At 43.1% G+C, this 19,076-nt stretch overlaps 1 long non-coding RNA gene across 2 annotated transcripts in view; it reads left to right on the top strand.

The window, feature by feature from the left end:
* Nucleotides 1–13,801, top strand: part of LOC109625756 (uncharacterized) — a 38,787-nt gene extending 24,986 nt beyond the window's left edge. For both annotated transcript variants that reach the window (XR_011240640.1, XR_002202483.2), the window contains one exon: nt 13,217–13,801. This is a non-coding gene — a long non-coding RNA (uncharacterized lncRNA). The remainder of the gene's footprint in view (nt 1–13,216) is intronic.
* The last annotated feature ends 5,275 nt before the right edge of the window (nt 13,802–19,076 follow it).

Here is a 19,076-nt window from a genome sequence, read left to right as displayed (position 1 = left end):
CATAACCCCTCCCCCTCGGTTGTAAATAATAGCGTGAGCGTATAAGAAAAAAAAGCAGAAAGGAAACACAAACCCTGCACGGTTGCTGATTGAATTCACAGCAGGAACAATTAGCAAATGAATGTTGGCCTCCTGTTTACTCCTCTTCAAGCTCACCTTATTCTGTATGCTAATCACCGATGCCGTTCACTCGCTTTTGATGCTAGCTGTAAAAAAAAAAAACGGGAGCGTCACCTCGTCTCTCTGCCAGCATTCATTTTGGAGACGCTGGTGTGTCTTCTCATTGTGCCATATGTGACATCTGTGGTTGGCTGCGTTACCCGGGCACCCTGCCTCCTCTGACAGGCAAAGCCCACACTGTAAAGGGGAGCAGGAGCGAGGGAGAGGCATAACATAATGACCTCATTAGCATGCTCAGCACTCCCCGCTATAGGCCCTGGTGCGCTGCTGCGCCGTGGGACCCACCGGTGTACGCCCTTCTCACAGCACTCAGCATGCAACATTGTGTTCTCCCCACACAATGCAGTGCTTCATACAGGCTTTATTACGCCTTGTCAAAGCGCAGGGGGATCAGGGGTATCAGTGCAGGAGCAGCAGGGTGCGGACTGTGTACGTGGAACAGGAGATGTATCGGTGCTTTATGGTCTTAATTTGGTGTTAGCTGTGTTGATGGATCCTCTGTAGCTACTGTTGTGCACTGACATGTGTGCGGTTATGTTTGCATGTGGGTGTGTCCGGGCTCTACAGTTACGTGTGTGTTTGTGCAAGTGTCCGTTTCATTGTGAACTCCCAGGGCATTCGTGGCTGCTTTCACCCGTCAGTGCTAATTATTGCAGAGAGTGTTCTGGTGGAGTGTCTGTGTCTTGGAAATCGCTACCGTCCACTGTGAAGACTTGCTCTATGGCAGCTGTGGTCAATCTGTAGCAGGGTAGCACTGAACCTAACAGCAAGGACTGGTAGAGGATGATACACACATACACACACGCACAGACATTCCCTCAGGAAGAACCCATCACAGATGACCATGACAACATGTTAACTTCATATTATATGTTATATTATATAAAACACACAACCCTGTTTAACCTGGTATTAACATTCATCATCTATAATCCCATTTACAAGTGTTCATCTATTTACGTCAGATCAGTGAGAACTGATCATACTTCCCTGCATCACATGCAAATGATCACATACATCATTTCTATTTGTAAAGACTAAAACTGTTGTTGTTTTTACTGAATACACTTCATGTGCTTAGTCTGCTGGAAATGTATAAAGGACTATTTGATTTACCTCTGTGTTCTCCAGGTTAATCAAACTGCACAAGATGTGTTACACACTCATAATATATCTGTGTGAGGTTTTCGAGATTTCGACATGATTTGAGAACCAACTGATGATGAACGAGTACGTCTCCTGTCAGTTGTGTAGGAGGTCCTTCATTGTGGACCAGGACCCGTTTACGCTGCTAAAATAATTATTATATTATTCCTCTTTTACACCAAAATCTGTGTTTTTTTAAACATCATTTGAAGTGAATGCAGATTATATCCATTCCCATGGCTGACCAAAGCCAGATGTTAGCAGATGTTATTGGGTTTTTTTCTACTAATGGAAAGTAGAATGGAAAGGGGCTTTGGACTGAACACGTCTCCTCACACAGAGGATGTCACTTGAGTAGGAGGTCCTGCAATATGACCATGGAAAACATTTTACGAAAACAGTCTATGCTGCTAAAAGAATGAGGCCTTATGGTTTGGGGCCCAGACCACCTCTGAATTTAGTCTAAGTGATCAAATCACAATATGTCCTCAATGTTATACCTCTTTTATGCCACAATTCGCTGGTTTATGCAAGTTTCTTTAAACATGGATTAACCTCCTAAAAAAATGGGATTGATTCTTTGCCTTTCTGTTTTTTGTCCCACGGTGAGTCACGTTCAATGACACAAATACGCCGGCGACCAACATGTCATAAACCACCGTGTCGTAAGTGGTAAACACAACACGACAGAAGAAAGCACCAGGGAGACCAGTGGTAATGTTACGGTTACACTTTTATATCTTTTACTTTTACTTTCAATCTCAGCAGCGAACACTCACACCTGAACTCTGAGCTGTCCACTTGATCACTCAGATCATTGATACCAGGTATGAACAAGGCCACAGGTCTCCAAGACTAAAACTTACAACAAAACACATTATTTCCCACATTTGAAAGAGAAATAAGATTTTTTTTTTTTTTTTGAGAAATTATTATTTGCTCCTGATCTTATTACAAGTTTGTATTTGTTTGTCGATGGGTTGGTTTAATGCAAGATTACCGCTTATGTGTTTTACTTAACATTTTCAAAATGTTTGTTATAGTACAGTTGAATACAGGCTATATTTTCTCCTCTGTAACTCTTCTGAGATAATGTAGCGTAAAATTATCAGTATACGTTTTGTGTTAAACCTTTGCTGTCAGTCACTCATCTGAATCAGGCTGGTTCACCCATGTTATCGTCTTCTCAGGCAGTTTTAATCAGGCCTCTCCATCTAATCAGCGCACACTGACACTGATGAAGCTGTGGTGCAGCTAAACAGGTTAGAGCCCACACTGGCTGTAGTCAGGCAGGAGGAGCTGCAGGCTACTGTATCCCTTTGTGGGGGAAATGGCAAGAAGACAGACAGGCATATATATAGGCATCAGTAATTCAAAGAGCTAGATTGGATCGATTTATTCATTTTTTTGTGTGTGTTTTATTTAGTTGGATTTTTCCAGGTTAATAAATCTTGTGGAAATAAGGATTTGCTTTATGGTGAGAAGCGGTTGCCAGATTTTAAAATGTTTAAACCTGTCATATGAATGTGATGTGGAAGTGTGTGAGAGCAATATAGGAGGGTGGGGTTTCTCTTGGTTGAGGGATGGAGGACAAGTCCAGGATGTGTTCAGTTTTTAAAAAGAGTAGTTTATCTGAATCATGGGGAGGGGGCTTAACAAGAAAAGGTTGGGCCGTTATATTTCTTTCATTTGCATATTCAAAACAACAAAGAGGAGAACATGTTTTATGAAGTTCCAGATGAACATAAAATCCAATCACGTATGCCTGTCATGTATGTGTTCATGCACATGTACTGTGAGCACTCTTAAGGTAATCCATATCACAGGCGTTTGAATGTGTCCATTCACACTGACTCACAGGGAAAAAAGGACACGGTCCTTAACATTATCTCCTGCAGAAAGCTTTTATGCTAATGACGACTGCAGCCATGTGGGTTACTGTGCTGCTGCATACGTTCTTTCATTACATATGTGCTGGACATTTACATCATGTTACATTTGTGGGGCTGTCTACATAAAGAGAATTAATTACCATTGTGTTAAAGACAAAAAGTAGAATTAACCCCAACCATGAAAATCGGACAATTTCATTCTATGAACCTGGTATTTTGGGTTTATTGCTGTGATTGTCGTCCGGTCCGCTGCAGCTTTTCTCATTCTGACTGCCCACTGCTATTTTGTTTGCTTAGCTATTGATTGAAACTATTCCATCCACTGAAGTAATAGTTGCTGAAAGCATTTACAGCCATTGCTCAATTCATCCTGGCCCATTCCACATGTCTCTTTCTCTCTCAAACCACCTCATCATTGAAATTGAAATAGGAATTTAAAATAGATGCGTGTTGATATCTTTCAAATATAGGGTAAATCAGTAAATCAGGTATTTTCATCATATGAACACACTTTTAAAATACAGCATTACTGTATTTAATTTTAAAACAATTGCTGCTTGTCAGCACATGATTTTTCCACACAACACAATATATATGTGCGTGTATGGGGCTGATTTCAATAAAGACATTTGTTTTATACTTTTCTATCATTTATTACAATGATGTTATTTTTTACAAATTAAGTCATTTGATATTCTTGATTTTTCCAGTTATATCCAGTAATTATCAGAATCATGAAAATTAAGGTTTTGAAGCCTTTTAAGCAGGGAGCTTTTCGCTTCTCCTGCTTTCCACAAGAACAATTTCTCAGACCCAAAATAAATTCATTTCACTGATACTCAAGCACATCCCTTATGTGAAACCATCCTCCTTAGGAAGTAATTCCTGAGTCAAGTGTCGCTGCTGCTGCTGCTGTTTCCTCAGAGCTGCAACACTGAGCCCCAAGTCTGATTATAGACTCAGGGAAAAACAGTCAGGCATTTATCCAAGTCACTGATTATGTCATTTCAACATGCTGCAAACACTCAGACAGGCCAGACAGCTCTGAGGGGAGAATTATGAAGCTGGAGTGGAATGGAGGCTGTATGAAAAGGAAATGAAAATGGAGTAGTGCTGTATGTGTGATTAAACTGCCTGCTCGCCAGCAAAAGGCCACGCTGGTGTAGCACAGGCCTGAGATTTGGCCGTAATGAAAATGTGAAGGTGGAGGGGTTTGAACCTCCAGAATGGCGTTTACGAGCGTGCGCACACACACACACACCCATACACATACATTATACAGTGCATGTATGTGCTCAGGCCGAATGGTTTATACGAGGGAGCCATTGAGAGAGGCTGCAGATGCAATTTGTGTCAAAGCATAGAGGGATAACACTGTGTGCGAAGAAAAGCTTCCTGAATTAAAAAAATAAAACATTCAGATTAAAGAGCAGCGGGGACGTCGATATAAAATCACAGAAAATCCTGCTCGAAATTTTCGTTGCCCATAGAAACAGATGAGACCGGAACATGGCGGCCACATAAATATTAAAGTGCGTCATTCAGATGGAGAGACGGCATCCCAGTCATGAAGCGTGGGAACGGGCTGCGTGATTAGGCGACGAGGGGTCCACAGGGTGGAGGGGGTTGCGGTTAGTTCACGGCTAGACGGCCCAGCTGCACTGACTTCCATTCAGAAACAGGTTAGGATGGACCTCAGGGGTCAAGGTCAGGGGTGTGTGGGGGTGGTAGAGGAGGTATCAGGGAACAGAACTGTGGTGTGTGTGTGTGTGTGTGTGTGTGTGTGTGTGTGTGTGTGTGTGTGCCATTTCTATGATGTTCATACCCGACTGGCTGGCTGACTGGTCTGTAAGCTGCCTCTGTGTTTGCTTATGTTATAAGCTGCTTCTTATTGCTTCGCTCCGGGGACAACTTGAGCAGAGAAGCAAGAGGAACCCACCCCCCCCCCCCCTTCAGTCAGCCTCTGGCCAGACTCCAGACGGCCCTGAGCCAAATCAAGGCAGAAATCAGTCCTGCAGCCCAGTTAGCCCCCTGGTCAAACAACCCCCCAGCCAAACACATGCAGTCAGACCCAGTCAGACACTTGACAGACACCCCACCCACCCACACACACATGCACGCACACCCGTCTGTCTCAGTCTGCTGCTTCCTGTAATTTAACATGTCAGCTCAGAGTTCATCGTATGTGCACATTCACCACGTTGACAAATGTATGTCACTGATTACATGTTCTTGTTTCAAAACACTTCAGCTGCACGTGAAAACCATATTAGATCGAAAAAAATTCTGATCTAAATTTGTTTCTTTGTCAGAGCCCTTTGCTAATTTCATAAATTTTTTCCACCACATTTTCTTGATGAAGCCGCCGGGTCAATATAGCAATCCTTTTTATTCGCTCACTCTACATCGGTGCCATTTCATCAATCTATCCGAGAGGTGCATGCATGAGCTTGCGGCACGCTCAAATAAACAGTGTATAAGCCCTTTAAGAGGAGGGACTGCAGGGACACGAGGAGAAGAGGAAGGGAGAGGAAGGAGATGAGGAAAAGAGAGGGAGAAGAGGAGAACAGGGGAGAAATGGTGGAGAGGAGCCGAGGCACAAGCTGTAACCCAGCCTGCGGTAGCCTGCTCCCATTCTTCATCGGGGACTTATGCTTCATTAGACTGTCTGAAAGGAAGACCCGCTTTCCCTCATCACCTCAATAGACTAGTCCCCCTTCTCTTCCACAGCCTGGAGGGTCCTCCTACAACCCCCCCCAATCCACCTCCCTCGCCCCCTGTGTTTGCCTCCTCATTGCTGCTCCCCGTCTCCTAATCTTCTCAACTCGCGCTGAAATCAAGCTTAGTAACGGCAGTTTTGTGAGCCCCTCTGCCCCCCCCACACCCCCACCACACCCACACCACCTCCCCCCTCCTCGGCGCATTCACTCACCTTGGTCAGACACACCACCCACCCACTGCTTAAATCCCTATCAGCATGTCAAGTAAATGTCTGCCCAGCTGGGGTTGACACACATATACGCACAGCCACACACGCCCATGCTGAAATATAAATGCACTGCACACACAATCTTTTGCTTGCTTCTGGGGTTTAGCCTTCCTCCCCGCTGACCCCTTTCACCCATGTTTTGCTCTCTCTTTCCTTTTCTTGCTGCCTCTCGTTCCCCCTCTGCCTTTCCCCGGGCACCAATCTGACAGGATGGTTTGGTGAGCCAACTGTATCTGCAAGAGGTTTATCACAGGGGCCTCTGTTGCCTATCTGGTTTTTCATTTTTCAAAATAAAAGTGCTTTCTCCCCAAAAAAAGCCACGTTCCCTACCTCTGGGTCAGGTTCACCTTTACAGTTCTGTGTATTCATATTAAAAGGTTTGCAGGATTCCCATCCTCTAAATTTGTTACAGTAGAATCTGGTCAGTTTATTATCAAATGCAATCTGCAGTTGGAATATCTGTGTGCTCAGAAATAAGGTCTCATATCTGCAGTAAATTTGAAGTCGACTACCAAATATCCTTGCAGGTTTTTTTTCCAAAGATGAGGCAAAAAACAAAATCACCCAGGAACAAATTTGAGCTATTTCCCTCAATGGTTTTTAAGAAAAATTATGATATCCTTGAGTTCTTTCCCACTATCTTCCTCAGGTACAACACAATTTTTTAAGAAAACAGCCTTTCACTGAGATGTTATTATTGTACGATAAGGTGAGATTACATTGTGATTAAGATTTTATATCCAGATATCAGATTTACGTGTTTATCTTCGAGTGTTTGTAAATCTTCTATTTGCCACCAAAACGGTCACCAACGTATTTTCTATCCAATCTACCAACCTGAGTCTCATGAGTTGTAAAGATTATATGAGTAATTTGTGTTCATTTTGCTGAGTTAAGTTTCTCTCCTCTGCATTATACCCCTGCATGTGTCTCATAAACTGCTGATATCATTAGAAACACGGGGACACAGGGAACGCTGCAGCTCCCAGCAGACTTTCAAAAAACACACAGCTCCCCCTGTTTCTGTTTCTTCTCAGAACAAAGTGACCATTTCCCATTTTATTTTCTCTCCCTCTCCTCCGAATCAGTCTCAATCATTACTTCCGATTTCTTCTGGGGAGGGGGGGTAGACAATGAGTATGGTCTATTCTCAGCAGCGGCATGGCCAACGTAGCACACAATCTTTATGTAAATGTATTCAGATGCTTTCTCAGCCCCGTAAGGCCATCATCTCTGCTGGATGGCAGTGGAGGCTGTTCAGTCACATTTTCCCCCTGTTGCAGGCCAGCAGGTTGGAAAAATGTTCAGCACGGCGAGGTGGACCCATGCCAACGCACCCGAGAAGCCCCTATTTAAATCCTACGTTCATATTGGCGCTATAATCTACCTATGCTCGTTTTCTTGCCTTTAGGCATATACCCCCCATGCCATTTTTCTTTTTCATCAGGCGCGCAGCAGACAGCAATAGAATAGCAAGGATCGGGTCCTTGCTGCATGTGCACGGCGAGATGGGAAGAGGAGGGGAGCAAGGAAGCGAGGAGAGGGGGGTGTGTGTCTGTGTGCATTTTCATCTTAGTGGGTGCACTTCTGTGGCGCACAGTGCTCCTCTCATATTAGGATATTTCCTGAGTGTGTTGACGCAGTTATACACACACACACACACAAACACACACACACAAACACACACACACTTTTATTTTGTGCACGGCTGTGCTCCACGGCTTTTGTTCATCTCTAATGTTCTGAACTTGACTCTCAGCAAGTTCATTGTTATTCATTTCACTGTCATCCTGAGCACCCTGTGAGACTGACTAAGTCTCCGGCCCAGGTTTCCCAGGCAGGACCGCGTTTGTCACACACACACACACACACACACACACACACACACACACACACACACACACACACACACACACACACACACACACACACACACACACACACACACACACACACACACACACACACACACACAGACCTATTGTTTCAGCAGCGCCGTATCTTCGGTCCACTGGGTAAACGTGTGTGCTGACTGTATCAGAGGACACAGTGAGACGGTGCACTTTGTCAATGACCTGGTTCTGCTGCATCCAACTACTGCAAAGTTCAGTCCTCAGGTGATTAGATGCAGCGGGAGCAGATGTACAGAATCCTCGGAGTGGAATTATATTGTCTTTGTTTTGCCGAGGCGTTGAGGGCGGATTCGAAATATTAAAATGTGATTTCTGGTTTGAGTGCAAATATTTTTCATCCATGTTCATTTTATATCACGTAAAACCAAATTAAAAAAGTATTCAATGCTTTAACTTTGGTTTGCCGCTTGTTATCATTGCTTTAAAGTTTTCTCATATCCAATGCAAGCAAAAAACAATCACTTGAAACTTTTCTGTTGCCCAGAATATTTTCTTTCTTTCTTTTCTTTCTTTCAGTTTTTTTTTCTCTACTTTCTCCGTCTGGGGTAAGAAAACCAGGTTTGCAGTTTGCTTAGCTGACTCCATAAAGAGGCGCTTTAAAAAGCTGTGTTAACAGACCAACAAAGCTTTAAATGTGTCCCCCTCTGTGAGGGGGTGGTTCCCATTGGGATGTAGTGTGGCGCTCCATTGGTAGGCCTCTATCCGGCCTCTCATTCAGCCCAATGCTCAGTCACGGTCACTTATGGTAGGAGGGAAAAATCACACAATTCAGCCTGGGCCTGATCCAATGACATGTTTTTTTAATGAGGTGGCTCTATGTCTTTGTTTGGGCACAAAATCCAAGTCCAGACCTGAGCAAGTGCTGCTGAATAAGATGCAAGACAGACCAGGCACAACTTACACAAAAAACACACAGAGCCACTGAATGGCAAACTGTTCCTGTGCATCACTAGAAACCATTATGATTATTGCGTTAAGTTGTTATTGCTCATGACAGTTTAATGCTGTGATTGTTGTGTTGGATGAAAGGTGTGAATGTGCTGCAGAACAATCTCCAAACTCTTTTTTATTTTTTAACAAAACAAAGTGACGCCTGTTAGTCGTCCGCAGCCCCTCCAGTTATTTGTTCCAGGGTCATAAACAGAGAAAGATTTTTTTTCTCTTTCATTTTCACCAGCCCTGGTGTCTTTTTCAGAAAACGCCACGCCATATATCACACATATATGTGCACATGTCAGACGGTGTGTGTACATCTGCGAGAGCGCCAGCCGCTCACTGGCTGTGTATGTCCAGGGGTGAGGACTGTCATTAAACTGTCTGCCTGCATCACCAGACTCAACCATCACCCTCCCTGGCTGTCTGTTCTGCTTCTCGCTGGGCGTACAAACAACACACACACACTCACACACACACACTCACACACATCTATCCTCATTCACATACACGTACAGATTCACTTGGCCATCAGCCAGGATTCACACACACAAAGTGTACAGTTTCCTCACACTCGACACACAACTCTTTTTTCTCAAAGGCTGACATTAATTCTGACATTTTGATATTAAAGCTGCAGACCGACAATATCCGAATAATCTTTTTCTTTCTTCCAAAAATCACAATTATCATACTGCATTCAATTTGGTTCCTCTTTGTCTTTGATGCAGTTGTTTTCATTAGTGGTTCCAAACCTATTTGGATTGTGGATCCATAGAATAACGAAGCATCTACAATACCTCATCGTCCCAATATTTCTTTTGGTTTACATTTTTTGGGATATATAGCACACATATATGTGGCCTTCAGATTATTTTAGGGTTCCCAAGTCAGGATCAACTGTGTAAACGATAAATTGTTAAAACTCTTTTCTAGTCTCAAAGCACTTTACAGTACAGTTTTACCATTCACCCAATCACTCACACATTCTTACTGTGCATCTATGAGCAGCACTTTCTCGATCATACTCATACTCACTCATACACTGCCAGGACAATTTGGCTTTCAGTATTTTGCTCAAGGACACTCCGGCACGCAGTGAATGACCCGCTCTACCTCCTCCTCCTTTCAGTTTAAACCCCAACAAGGAATAGTCCTCTTTTATGGTGGATTGGTATTTTCAGAACACAAGGTTACCATGTAGTTGCCGCCCTTTATGCCTTTTTTTTTTTGCCAAATGATAAACTATAAAGTCCAAGGTCCAGCAGTTCACTTATGAATCCACATTTACATTCGCTAGATATAGATTTATTTTTTATTCTGCACTAGATTGCACAAATTCATAAAACTTAGTCTTCAAAATATGCCTGATTTTTATCATCAAGATCCATGAATTATTCTCTGACAAATCAAAATGTTGAAAAATACCTGGTTTAAAATTTGTTTTAAAAATTGAAAAGAAAAATCTGCATCTGCACCTCTAATCTGGATTGAATGGCTTCCCCCAGACCCTTACTACATCCTTCCACCAAGCTTCATTACAGGTTTTTTTAAATCAAACACAGTGTTTTAAAGTCTCCATTCATATATGCCCACTGGGCTAACACTACCATCTCCCCCTGCCTGGCCTGCTTGGCTACTGAAGCCCTCTTCTAGCCTCTCATGCAGCCGACACATCAGACGGGTTACTTGTCTCTGATTTAGTCCGTCTCTGTGTTTTGTTCACGTTCGGGGTTGTGCTAATGGGAAATCAGTATGCAGAGAAGCAGACGGACGGCCCCGTGGATCTAATAGGTATAGCCAGACTGGAGAAGAAGACATGAGTGGGGGGAAAGTGCATCATCTCGAGCAGAGAGGGGGTTAAGAATGGCCTCTCCCTCACTTCTCCTCCTCCTCCTCCTGTCCTCCTGCTCCCTCAGCTCTTCCCTTTATCGCCTCGTTCCCCATGCCCTGTCCCGAGCCGTAATGGGACGTCAGACGGACAGCCTCTGCCTGAATGGAGCTGCCTCCACCCCCTTGTTGTCTCTCCAAAAAATAAAAAAGAGGCTCCCCCATCCCCCCTTCCTTCCCCCTGTGTGCCTCTCTCCCTCTCACACCGCTAGCACCCATAGCTGCTCCCCTCGGTTCTCAGGGCTATTGAGGGGGTCCCAGACACCCCTCGGCCTAACTCTGCATAAATTAGGCACGTCTCCCTGGTGTCTCGTCAGCCGGTTGGGGCACGCCTGGCCCCGGGTCTGCCGTCTCCCAATCTGCTGCTCCTTCTCCCTTAATGCTGTCACCTTCTGTCTCCCTCTGCCTCCCCCCATTTCCTGTATTCTATCCATCCTCAACCTCCTTCCATCTCGTATACTTTTTTGGTTCTGGCCCAGAATCACCCATGGCTTCCCCTCCTGCTTCTTCTTCGTCAAACCTCCACTTCCTCTCCGTCTTTTTTTTCTCTCCTAAATCCCTCGACACACTCACCTGCTTTATATTCTCAACATTCATTCTATCTCTACTTTTCTTATCCTTCCAGCAATGTGTTACCCAGATCAAGCGAGCATCTATCCTCTCCTCTCTTCTTCCTCTCTTCCTTCAGCCAGGATATTGTTTACATCTGTCTTGCTAATCACTGGCAGAGCCTCTATAGACCTCACAGATGTTGCAATAATACAGGGGATTAGCAGGCTTAACACTCTGGGCTTATTTGGGGGAGTTTTTTTCCCAGTGGCCTGGCAGTGAAGCCCGTCAGCTCCTCTGCATTTGACCTTTTTTTGGTTTCGCTCTGTGCTGAGATCCTGCAGTTCTGCTTCTCTTTGATTTGTGATTTTTTTTTTATATATACAAGCGTCTGGCATGCTGATGTTATTTTATCCAGAGTGGTGCACTGGGCTCTCCCTCCCTGCAGCTACATCAGCGCTTGGGTTAAATGCAAACTGCTTGACATATGACAGGGAGTACAGAGCTTTAACAACAGCACCTTTTTCAGCAGCATGTTCACCTGGCTTGTACATATTCATCCTTCACATGTTTTTTTGCTTTCATAGCTGCCTTACTGATCCTTATCTGTATTTCCCAGGTGTCTTCTATCCGTTAGCTAGCTAGCAATATGTTCGCTCCATTGTAACGGTTGCCTCCTCTTTAACTCAGCACTGGAAGATAATTCGACGGCCTCCTCAGACTCAGCATCTTTGCCGTTCCTATCTGCGTCACTGTTTTATGACCAAGCAGATCCAGTGTCTGTGTGTGTGTGTATTTGTGGTTGGGAGGGGGGTCAATGTATTTCTGTCTGGATCCTAATCCCAGAGGTGATATTAGTCTAGTAAGGGGGCAAAACCCATCCTCCCCTCCATTGTGTGTGTGTGCTGCAGGCATCGGGGTCAGCCAGCAAACCCAGACAGGCTCTGCCTCGACCTTTGACCCATGGCTGTCTGCGAACTCAGGGGTCGTGCACACACATTGATGCAGACAGCTGATAGACACGCAAACAAACGCACCCTCCCTGTACCATTAACCGTTTTGGTGTGACTGGTGAGTTGGTGACGTATGCATCATCCCCTCGAGCTGTATATGGTGACAGCTCATGTGCATGTGATTTCATGCACAGACAGTGATTCCTCATCATCAGTGTATTAGTCCTCCTCTACAGCAAAAGTCTGATAGTCAAGCTTTGACATTTTAAAGTAAATATACCTTTCGTATGAATTAAGGACAGTCTAAACCCACATAGAAAAGTGGTTGCCACACTGTAGTCTGGCCAACATACTACATGGAATGATCATGTTTGCCAGAGCCGTTCCACACGTCACCCAAAGGTGCCCCAAATTAGTTTTTCGCAGTTTGGGCCATATTCACCATCTACCACTTGGGCCTCTTTAAGTTTACTTTCAGATTACACCTCGTCTAGAGCACAGCATGTGTGTCAAAAGCGGCCCACATTTGTTTTGGGATATTTGGGACACATTAGCTTTTTTACAAGTGTGCCACTCTAGGGCTCACATCCATTTTGTTCAGGGGACCTGAAGGCCAAAGGAGCTGCATCATTGCCTGAAGTGGCCCACATCCGCATGCTATAATTAGGAGAATATCACTGGTCAGATTTAAAGAGAGTAAATGTATGTATGTGTACAGACCGTAGGTTCTTTCTATTAATCATTCTTATTTGTTTCACTATGTCTCCACAGACGTCATCAGAAATCCTCCATGAAAAGCTGCGACCAAGCCTCCATCACTGGGCCTGAATCTCACAAATCCACCAGATTCTCTGTGCACCTTTAACATATGCAGAATGCTGCATTTGCAGGAGCAGTCAGTGAGACACATCATTACTGTGTGATTATCAGCAGTGATGTCTGCCTGTGTGGATGTGGACAGGTAAGTCGGAGCTGCTTCTAAAAGGTACGTTTGGAGGTTGAATCAATTTACAAGTGAACACTGGAGCTGCCACGCTATATTTCCCCCCAAAATTTGTTTCATTAGATCCGTATTACTATATTTGAGACCAATTTTAGGTCGAGATTGAATGAGACCCCGAGGGGTCCCTTCTTTTCACTTGCTAATTTACATTCAAGTATCTGACAGGAAAATAGTTTGATAAGAGTTTGTGGCTGTTGAATTACTTTACTCTTGTCTAAGCTATTATGTACACATATTTAATATCTTTTATACTGCTATGAACTTATTTATTTATCAGTGAGATTTTAAAATGCCAAAACTATTGATATATGATGATATATTTTCAATAAAACAGAACTATTTGTGAAATAAAAGCTGCCTGAGTGTTCTTTTTTTTCCTCCTAACAAGTATTTACTGTGTGTGTGTGTGTGTGTGTGTGTGTGTGTGTGTGTGTGTGTGAGTTGACCAGATAATGACTCCCCATCACATGATGTCATATGATAAGTGACGTCATGATTAAGTCTCACAGAAGTCAGAAAATACATTGTGTCTTTGAGGTACCGAGGTATAGTAAAATTGAAATCATGATCTCTAGCTTGTTTATATTAACCAATCATATGGTATAAATGACATCATGATGATGTCATTATGAAATTATTACAATATGAACAAGCTAGCATTGCCTGATAGAGGTATATAGAGCATGATGCAGGGTATGTATCACTCCTCTGATGCATTGACAGCTGAAAATAGTCCACATCAAATGCACTGTTTAAAACTGTTTTCTACAGATGTTGAGGTAACTTGTCAAATGTTTTTATTATTAGTAATAGTTGTAGTAGAAGTAATAATATTAAGAAATGTACCAATATATCTATGACCTGGTTAAAAATGCCATCACAAGTAAACAATGGGTTTGAGACTGATAGTCACAGGCAGGGTATTTAGAGACTGACTTACACATTGTTGGTTTTTCTATTTTCAAGAGATTGATTGTCACTAAAAATATAGATTCTTACCAACCACTGAAGTGTCATGGAGGACGTGGGCATGAGAAGCTGTGGGAACCTGTTCATTTTGATTTCTCTGATTATTCCAGCGTCGACTGAAGGGCTGGAAGGGGAACAGTTAAACCTAGTGGCCTAAATCTGGGGTGTCAATTAGGTGCCTTTGTGTGTGAGCAGCAGGGGTGTTGAAGCGAGTTGCTGGAGCTGAAGGAAACTCTGAACAATGATACACATTCATAACCTCACCCACACACACACACACACACACAGGTCCTATATGTTTTGTATCACACCTCCTTTTGTTTTCCCCGAAGAGCTCGCTGGGGTGATGCCCCAGTGTCTCCTGTGTGCTCCACTGCTCTGGCTGAAATGGGCTCCCCGCTCCCCTCTGTCTCCTCCTCTGTCCCCCAACAACACTGCTCTGGACTCTGCCCTCAGCCTCCCCCTGACCGGTCCTGACCTCAAATTAGGGCCAGGCGAGCTTCCATGGCTAGTCCTGCAAAAAAGCAGATCTGTGCGTGTGTTTGCATGTGTGTGTTTGCATTTGTGTGTGCACCACGGCCCTGAAAGACAGTAGGAGATTATCCCATTCTGTGTGTCCAGTCACCAGTGCAGTATTGACCACGGCGGGCCACCCAGGCAGCATCCAGCCAGCCGTGAGATGGCCTGATATACATGCTTACTCGCCATGCTAGATTCCCCCACTCTCACTGGGGAGAGGGACAAACCCTGCAGGCTGGACGCTTTCTAAAGACACCGGAGAGGCTGTATGCGGAGTGACCAGCTTCACACGCACACACACACACACACACACATACATTTCAGTATACCCTCTGTACAGTGAAAGACATTGCCATCAGGTCGTTTTCTGTGTCCTGTGAGGCGAGGCGGAGGTCATTGGGAAGGTGGAAAACCTCTTTAATGGTGGGAATGATACCATAACACCTATAGATAGAGTTACGGATCATGTCACATGCAGTCTGTATACAGTGTATGACTCTGACAGGAGGGCCTGCTCGCTGCTGACGGGGAAGACGAGCATAAAAAAATTCAGCTTGGTTTAAAAGATTAAATTGCTTTTCCCTTTTTATGCCTTTTACTCACCTATTTTTATTCTTCACAGTATTTAAAACAGTCTTATAACACCCCTTTAATTACTCTTAAATGAATTCAGGGAATTATAGCAGTTTGTCTTGCATTTCTCTCTTAATGTGAGTCCTGATGGTGCCAAGAATGTAACACATTAACATCACAATTCTTTATAAATCTTTAAATTGAAACTTTCAACCTTTTTTGAATAAGGTTTAATAAAAGTCATTCTAAATCCTCCACTGCACTGATGTGTGGCAGCTCATTGAGTTGTAAAAACAGCCTCTCATTGAGCTGAACAAAGCCTCAGGGGTCGGCTAATTGTCTTTTAATTGCTCACTTGTTTGTTTGTGGATGGAGAGTCTCTAACATCCTGTCTGTTAACAACACAAAGGCCTTTAACAGCAGGACCGAGCTGCACAAAGCTCATTCGACTGGAAGACAACTGGGAGGATTTATGTGGGGTTTTTTGTATGTGTTTTGGCAAAAGAATTAACATCATGATATTTATTCTTTCTTTGTTTATTCTAGGATCTGGAGAGTTAATATTGTTTCCTTGTGCATAAGATATAAACAAAATCACCTGTCAGGACACTGTTGTTTTATTATGATTAGCTAAATGTGTTGGAATAAATAGACAGAATAGAATAAAACAGCAACCAAAAATTCTCAAACCACTTGAAATAATTTATATTATTTTGCTCCCAGAAACGTTGGCCTGGTTTTCTCCCTTTACTTTACACATATTGTCTGATTGGTTAAATTTGCTCATGAGGGATGTAAGATAATCAGGAAGATGCATCAAGACAGATTTAATAAATTGTACAGACGGAGAAGAAGAACTAATGAAGCCGACCACATTATTATATCATTCAACAATAACAGAAAATGATGATGACGGTTCAGATGAGTAAAAAAATTGTGCTCAAATTATTAGCCATGATAATAAAGCCTATATTTTTGCCTCCCGACATCAGAAATTATGCTTTTAGTATTTTTATCTTTAATTGAGCAGTTGTTGTAATTGCATCTTGTGACATATTAACATTAAAAATGAGAGTCTGAGGGTTTTTATTTATTTACTGTAACGTGTTGGTAGATACAGTACATTCCATATCAGCTTCATTAAATAATATCTTAATTGTCCTTCATGAGAGTACTTCAGTGTGGCGTTTATTTATGATGTCATTCAGTGCTGATGTGTCTTTTATTTTTAATGAAGACAATTTTCACTACAACATGGAATTACCGTGTATCCATAAAATAAATAAACACAATACAATCCAATGTTTATTGGATCAATTTATTTAAAACCATGATTATGGTATGAATCCTTTAACACATTAAGCTCATGTGTCAGATCAACAAACGTGACGAAGCAACAGAAATGTACAGAAGGACTGGAGCCTGAGCATTTACACACACAAGACACAATGAGTGTGTTCCTCCCTGAATCAGCACATGATCACGGGTGTATGATGTAAAATAATGAAGCAGAGCAGGAGCACGTGTTTTTACATTGCAGATGGTACATGTATTTATGCAGCATGTGTGTGTAGTAGAAATGTGCTCTGGCCCAGTGATGTGGCCTTTCAGCATAAATCATAATAAATTTAATTTTAGATTTTTAATTTCATACCCTAACGACTGATCTCACACTCACACTGCTCTCACAACAGAATGAAAGGTTGATTTTGGAATCGTGTGTGATGTTGGAGGGTAAAAGATTTAATGTAAAATTAAAAGTAAAATTCCTGTGGTTTCTGAACTTTTTGGTGAATTAAAAATGTAAAAATAACTGAAATAAATCCACCATTGTTGTTCTTGTATTTCTTTGTATATATATATATATATATATATATATATATATGTGTGTGTGTGTGTGTGTGTGTGTGTGTGTGTGTGCATGCAGGCCTCATCTCCCCAGCTCCCCCTGAACTTGGTAGCCCTCCAGACACCTCACAAAAAGTGTAGGCTCAGACCAGAGCGCACACAGAGGAGCAAGTTGAGGGTGATGGGGGTGGAGTCAGGACACAGATAGGGGATGGGTGGGGGCCCAAGGGGTGGTGGGGGCCGGCTGCATTGAAATGTCCGAGAACTTGGAGCCTATAGTTTATCATGCTAACTGCGGCGATGCCATTGAATGTGGACACAGGGAGCAGAAGGTTCACAGGACCCCGGCCATTCTCATGCAAAACATACATGTTTACAAATGGCGGTTGGGTCCCCCCTTTCCTTAATGCACGCTGTGTGTGCAGAAATGTGAAGTTGCATGGAGGAAAAATTGAAAAAAATACTCTAAGAATACACGAAACACACCGACTCACTGATATCAAAATAACAATGTTGTCTTTTATTTGTCAGATGAAAATCAAAGTTATATTCTAAACGTGAAGCAACATGAAGTAACACCTGGTCAGAAATCTGAAAATACAGTGCATGCATTTCAGAGAGAAGCAGAAAATCAAGGCAGATGCATTTTAATCATCATTATTGTTAACTGTGAGAAAGGAACGCACAGTAACTCCCATTAACACCCATCTTTAACTCCATATGACCTTCACACGCTATGGCATGAAAATAACCTGAATGAAAAAAACAATTGTTTTGCATGTTCCAGCAAAAAATCTATTATAGTAGTGAAATTGCATGTTACATCTGAACACCCCTCACCACACCCCCCACTTCCAAACATTAAAGAGAACCTTCAGTTGTCAAAAGGTGTTTAGTTTGTCCAGTTTGGGCTACTGTAAAAAACATGGCGGCCTCCGTAGAAAGGACCTGCTCCTGAAAGTTTTTAAATATAAAGGGCCCATTCTCGGGTATAAAGAAAAACACAAGTGGTACAATTTAGATGAAAAACACTAGTGAAAACATCACAAGGATTATTTTATATTCAATTTCTGCCAATAGATCCTTTTCATTTACATTTTACCCACTGGATCTTTATGTTTCCATTTTGGCAACAGCCGGACCTGCTGCTGTGGTCTCCACTGCTCAGCCCTCATCCGTGTCACCTGATCGGCACATTCAAGCAGAAGTCCCTCAGTGTCAGATCTGCTCAAATGCCAGGTGGTGAAAATGTCAGCTGCAGCACGAGCACGTGCACCTTTACATTTACTCTCTATAAATGCAAACACTCCATGCAAATGAATGTGTAACCCCCCCCACCCCCCCACCCCTCACCTCCACTGAGGAGAGGTAGCACATACTGCATATGTGTGTGTGTGTTCAGATTTATGTGCTCAGATTTATGCGTATACTATACTTTCACAACCAGGCGTTCAAGGAGTCTCCATTTGTGTGTGTGTGTGTGTGTGTGTGTGTGTGTGTGTGTGTATGCGCATGTGTGTGTTTGTGCCCCCTCATCTGCACTTGGAGCAGCCATTTGGAGCCTGCATTTGATTGAGTGAAGGCCAACGCAGCCTGAACACTCCCTCTAATGGAAGAGCGGAGCCCAGCAGCTCAGTAATGCACTGACCCCCAGAGCTTTTACAACGCTGCCAGCCGATAAGTGGCAATATGCTGGATCTTATAAAATTAACAAGACTC

The sequence above is a fragment of the Paralichthys olivaceus genome, chromosome 3, assembly GCF_024713975.1.
Source record: "Paralichthys olivaceus isolate ysfri-2021 chromosome 3, ASM2471397v2, whole genome shotgun sequence".
NCBI classification, from domain to species: Eukaryota; Metazoa; Chordata; class Actinopteri; order Pleuronectiformes; family Paralichthyidae; genus Paralichthys; species Paralichthys olivaceus.
The sequence above is the reverse complement of the archived record's forward strand: the minus strand, read 5'-3'. Positions and strand labels throughout refer to the sequence as shown.